The 5,995-nt window shown below is 43.7% G+C and overlaps 1 pseudogene across 1 annotated transcript; it reads left to right on the forward strand.

The window, feature by feature from the left end:
• Positions 1–964: 964 nt before the first annotated feature.
• On the forward strand, positions 965–5,995 carry LOC308221987 (proto-oncogene Mas pseudogene; annotated as a pseudogene). Its single transcript, XR_013958981.1, has 2 exons — positions 965–1,014; positions 3,538–5,995. The product of XR_013958981.1 is annotated as a proto-oncogene Mas pseudogene (transcript).

Here is a 5,995-nt window from a genome sequence, read left to right on the forward strand (position 1 = left end):
AGGTGCAATCCCCACCATCAGTACAGACTGGGAGATGAAATGAAAGAAGCTAAAGATGAACCATCAGGTATCTGGCCTGCAAAGCTGTTTTGGGCCAGATCTGCCAGTTTCTCTACCCACAGACACACGTGACAGCAATTTGGCTGGCATCCTACTCCTCTCCTTTTGTTTCCCTAGCCAAACAGACTGGCAGAATTGACTTAATGCACAAGCCCAAATCAATATTTGCTGGTATTTCCTGTTGCAAAACAGTTCCTATAAAGATGTGCATGCTGCCGGGAAAGGAGAAATGTCTCTGTTTTCACTCATTTCCTTTGGCACGTGGATCTGACACCAGGATAGTGGAAGCTCATCACATGGAGGGTCTGTGCATGGTGAGAAGATGAGTGAGGTTGAGTGGATGAGTGGTGAATGCTGGCAAGGGGTTGTTTTGATAGAGATATGAGGTGGTGATGAGGCATGAGTTTGTGTGGACCCTGCGCCAGGAAGGGTTGCGTGAAGCCATAGGGACTAAGTAGAGGGATAACTTGCACGGAGAGAGGCTGGGGGTTAGATAAGGACACTGTTTGGGTGTGTTAAGGCCTGTTCAGCAGGGCCAATAGGTCCTTGGGGAATGAGAAGTTGTGCTGAGGCAAGGTATAATTTTGTACAGACCATTCTTGCTTTCTTTGCATTGTGAGACTGGCAGAAGAAGGGAGAAGTAGTGAAAACAAAACACATTTCCGGAGCCATGACACTGACAGGTTCTGTAGAAAGAGAGAAGTTGCTCATATCTAAGTGACCACACACCCCAAACTAGATATTTCCCCAACAGAGTGATTGGCTGGCTGTCAGATGTCACGTTGTAAAGACTGTGGCTTTTCAAACAGTTTCAAACTCTCCCAGCACTCGTGTGACACAAGGACTTTATCTGGACCAGAAGTGACAGAATTCAAGTGAAAATTTCACCCAACGGATCCACACCAGACAGCTGCTGCAGATCAGTCACTGAGATTCCAAGGAACGCACAAAAAGGTGAGAAATTCCTAGATGGTATCTTTGCCATTGCACTCTATCTGATGCTTTCTGTTGTGCTTTTGGAGTGATGGTGAGGGGAAGGAAGGAAGGAATAAAAGAAAAGGAGGAAAGGTGATCAAACATTTTCCTCTGGTTAAAAATTTGCTGTAGGTAAGAAATGGTCTTAATCATTTTGAAGGTAACCAGAGCTTCATTCTGGAGACCTTCTTCCATGAACAAGTGCTACTGAATTGCTCTAAATGCACCTCTGTAATAGATGTCATTATTCAGAAACCTAGATTAGCAGGTTTGGTCTTAGATGGTGACTTAAAATCAGCTAAGAAAATACAACAGCAAAACTTTCTGTCCGTTGTCTAAAATGTCTTTGTGGTGTTATGGTTGTTCAGCCTGACATCTGCTACAAGAACATGGTACTCAGCAAGCAAACCACAGGAAGGATGTTTCATATAAAGAGAGAGAAAGACCACTTAGGCTCAGTCTGCTGCTGTTTGATGCTAACTTTCACTCATTAGTTTCATCAAGGAAGTAGGCTCAATGTCTTGAATCTGTCTTAGAGACAAGAAGAAATGAGGGTGTCCACTAGTGGCAGTCTTTATGTAGGTGTGAAAATGGCACAGAACCATGTCTTTTAACATTAGGAAATATGCTTGATGAGCTTAAGTTAGCCAGTTAGATTTGTCATTCCCTGAATGCCCAGTGGAGAGATATGCACTGGAGGACAGGTCTAACATCCTTCTGGAGATGACTGCACCAGGGAGGCAGAATAGCTGCATTCCTCAAATGGGGACCACATCAGAAAGCTGGAGTGGGCTTAAACAGAGCTTAAGTGACACTCAAATGTTCATGTCCTCTTCAAACCAGTTGTGAATTTGTTTCAGGTTACACCAATAGCTTGTGGCACAGATAGAACTACACTAGGGCTTCTGGAGGCTAGGAAACCACTTAAACACTGGGTCTTCCTTTCTTCTCACAGCGTCAAGTTCTGCTAATCTGCTGCCACCCCAAAAGCAGGTAGTGAGGAAGTGAACAAAGTCGAAAGGCTGTATCTTTCCAATTTGCTTGCTGCAGATGTGCAGGGAAGAGGTAGCCTTGCAGAGATGTTGGTCAGGCAGTACACTGCTCTCCCCAGATAGGAGAAGATGAGTTTGAACCCAGGGATGTTCCTGTTGTGAAACCATGCTACAGCAGACATTCTGTCCATGCTGAAGGAGATGGTGTTGTTTGTTTTCCATGGTCCCTTTCAGCATGTATTAAATTCGTTTAATTTAATCATCTGAGTCACAGATTGGTTTGAGTTGGAAGGGACCTTAAAGCTCATCCAGTTCCAATCCACCGCCATGGGCAGGGGCACCTTCCGCTAGAGCAGGTTGCTCCAAACTCCATCCAGCCTGGCCTTGAACACTGCCAGGGATGGGGCATTTACCGCTTCTTTGATTCAATCTGTCATATTTTGCATGCTTATGGGAGTCTGTCTCCATCTATACCAGAGCATTTCACGGAAGTAGAACAGCCTGTTCATGCTGATTGGACTGTTCAATGAGTCACATCTTCCCAGCTCTCCCCATTTTGTCTTGTTCCTCCCTTCTTATTAACTATCTCCTGCTGTTGTTTCTTTACCTTCCCATGTCAAAACTAATAGCTGATAAGGAGAGAGGAAAACAACCACAGTGTTTGACCTTAGAGAAAAAAAGGTGTGAAATCTATCTTTCAACCTGTTTATTCAAGATTCTCATTCATATCCCAGTATCATACAGGAAGGTGCAAGGTGAATCACCCCAGGAAATGAGGTGAAATAATTGAGCCATAATTCCAATGACCTGACCCCAATGAGGGGCATTTTGTCCCACATGCAGTTCTTAAAAGCTTTTCCCTGAAAATGAAGTTATTTAGGGCTGACTCCTCAGATTGAATTACATAGGGCTCAAGAGAACAAACCAACCACATTAAACTACACTCATTCAACTAGAAATCAATCATTGACATAAAAACCTCCCAACTATTTTGAGTACTCCCTACCATGTTTTCTGGGCATGGACAAAACTCAATCAGATTTCATGCTGATTAAACTTGTATGCTGATTGCCTACAACTTTCACATCCTTCTGACAAGATTTCTCACCTAATCTTAGTGACAGTAAGCAAAGTCAGCTATCCCGTTGTTGTTAACACTTGGTTGGCTCTTTTTATTCGCACAAGAGGTACTTTTCAGACATGATTCATCTCCGCTTTAATTGCTTTTTTAAGCTATTTTTTTCCCAGTACTGACTGCAAAAGGGCCCTCAGGAAATGAGTTTTGAGAAGGGACAAACAGTGTAGTTTAACTTTTCGTACATGTCATATAGAATTTGGGCTCAATGCTTTGAACAGTGCCTTAGAGCTCTATGTTCCAAGTCCGAACACAGCAATCCCTCCCTAAATCAAGCTCTGGCGACGAAGAGATGAATCAAATCCAGAAACACCATCAGGTCACCATGAGGGAAAATCACACCAGAGTTACCACCTCTCTCCTCTCTGCTTACAGGTCTGTCTGAAATCCCTCATGATGAGTACTTCAACCATGTCAATCTTCCTTCCAACTGCAAGCAGCCAGGTTCATGGAACTAATCAGAGTGGGGCGGTGGGGAAGACAGAGCCATCGTATGCTGTCCTCAAGTTCATGGAGAGCTTCTGCCTCATCAGTGCTGCCTGTGGCATGGTGGGAAATGGCATGGTGCTATGGTACCTTGGCTTCCGCATCCGGAGAAACCACTTCACAGTCTATATCCTGAACCTGGCTGCCGCCGACTTTGGGTACCTCCTCTGCATCGCCATAGAGACGGTTCAGTACCTGATGCAGTTCAACGTGGGGGTGCAGTTTGGGTTATTCCTCTTCCTGGATCTTTTCATGTACGGGACCGGCTTGTACCTCCTGACTGCCATCAGTATTGAGAGGTGCCTGTCTGTGCTTTGTCCCATCTGGTGCAGAAGCCACCGCCCAAAGCACTTGTCTGCCATCATCTCTGGCCTGCTCTGGGGCATCTCCCTGCTGTTGAACACCCTTGGATATGTTTTGTGTTCCGTGCGCCGCTCTGCTGGGACCTGCCAGATCCTGCTCATCACCATCGGAGCCTTGGACTTCATCTTCTGCACGCCCCTCATGCTGCTCTTCAGCCTTACCCTCTTCCTTAGAGTCAAGTGCAGCTCCCAACACCTCCGAACAGGCAGGCTCTTCACCGTCATCATGCTCACCGTTCTCTTCTTCCTCATTTTCGCTGTGCCTTTGAGTATCCTGATCCTTTTTGACTTCTTGGGCTACAAATTTCTTTACTCCCCAGAGATTGGTTTTGTGCTGTCGTGTGTGAACAGCACCCTCAACCCTATCATTTACTTCCTGGTGGGAAGCTACAGGGATCGGAGAATCAAGTTTACCCTCAGGCTGGCATTCCAGAGGGCCTTTGAAGAGTCAGCAGATGACAAAGATGAGCGGGAAACCCGTGACACAATCACTATGTCTTCCTAAACCCATCGTGTGCATAACAGCAGTACTGGTCTGGAGCTGAGGGCTGATAGTTTAAAGAACTGAAGATCTCTGAGATATTGGGGTATGTTTAACTCACCTGACCTCCAGTATCTTCATTGTAGATCTCCAGCATTTACCTAGTTATTTTAAGCTCCATCAATGGTCATTGAAAACACATAAACACCCGGACCACAGAATTTACCTGACTTCTGTTGGGACCATGTTGAAAGTATCTATTTCTCTTCAGTGGCCATTAAGGGATTTCAACTTGGTAAGGTGGGATATCTTGGTGTCTGCATTACATCAAAGGAATCCCACTCAGAATTTGCAGTTCACTCAATAAATCTCTGTCTTTCAGAGTACAACCATATCAAACTCATAAATTTCAGTCACTTTTTACTCAGATCTCTGAAGATGAGATGGGAACCAATCCTCCTCCTGTTGAAATCAGCCATGAAATTCCTGGAAGGACTCTATCTATCTCACTTCATGTTAAATACCTGTATCTCAGCCACACATGCAACTTTCTGCAGCTCATAAGGTGCACAATTCTGTGCTCCCTCGTGCTCATTTCAAATGGTGAAATGATTCATGCCCTGGAAGTTCCTTTCTTCTGTTAGCAAGGGAAGTTTCCATACCATGGAGTTGTGATGCGGTAGGAAAGGGCCCCAACCCCTACCAACTTGCCTTAAAACTCTATGCACTGAGTTGCATTCTCTCTTTTTCAAAGAAATAGGGCTGGAGTTGCATATTACTTTACTTTCCTCCAGCCCAAGACAGAGTATCTCCATCTAAATACAGCAAGCATTGGGTTGTTATTCCTTCCTTAAGAAGGACTGGTAAGAACCCATGGCTTCTAACATCCCCTTTACTGATAGAATTAAAATCAAGGATAGAGGAAAAAATAAGAAACAGAAAAAAGGTAAAATACAACAATTTGCAACAAATTATTCTCTAGACCCTTGAGATGCAATACGAGATTATTTGAAGTGTGGTACTATCAGACCACATAACATTAGCACTTTTAACCAGAATATATAGAAAAAGGCAACACAGGTCATTTTCTTTGAGAAACCTTCCAGATTTCCACTTCATACCTTCATTTGTGAATACTTTCCTAAAGGGAAGCAGAATTCTTCTGTTGTCTGTCATCTTTATCCTGTTGCTTTTTGCTTCCTGTTTACAGTTCCTGAAAGCTGAAATTTGAGTTCCATTTCCACTATTCTTTAATGTTCTGCTGTTCTGCAATGTACATACAGTTGATTCAGATTAGGGCTGTGTCATCACTTATTTTTAGTAAGGTGGTTATTTTCCTTCTAACTTCTGCTGAGGGGAAGAAAGCATCGCTTTATCAGAAAACATGTTCTTCATGTTTTGTTTTGAATGTCTGTAATGATTTTATCACTGGGAGAACTGAATCTTTTCTGTTATTGTAAAAAATAATAACCCCCTTTTTTTTAAAGGGAAAACAATTTGCATT

Source organism: Psittacula echo, assembly GCF_963264785.1.
Source record: "Psittacula echo genome assembly, chromosome: 5".
Taxonomy (NCBI): domain Eukaryota; kingdom Metazoa; phylum Chordata; class Aves; order Psittaciformes; family Psittacidae; genus Psittacula; species Psittacula echo.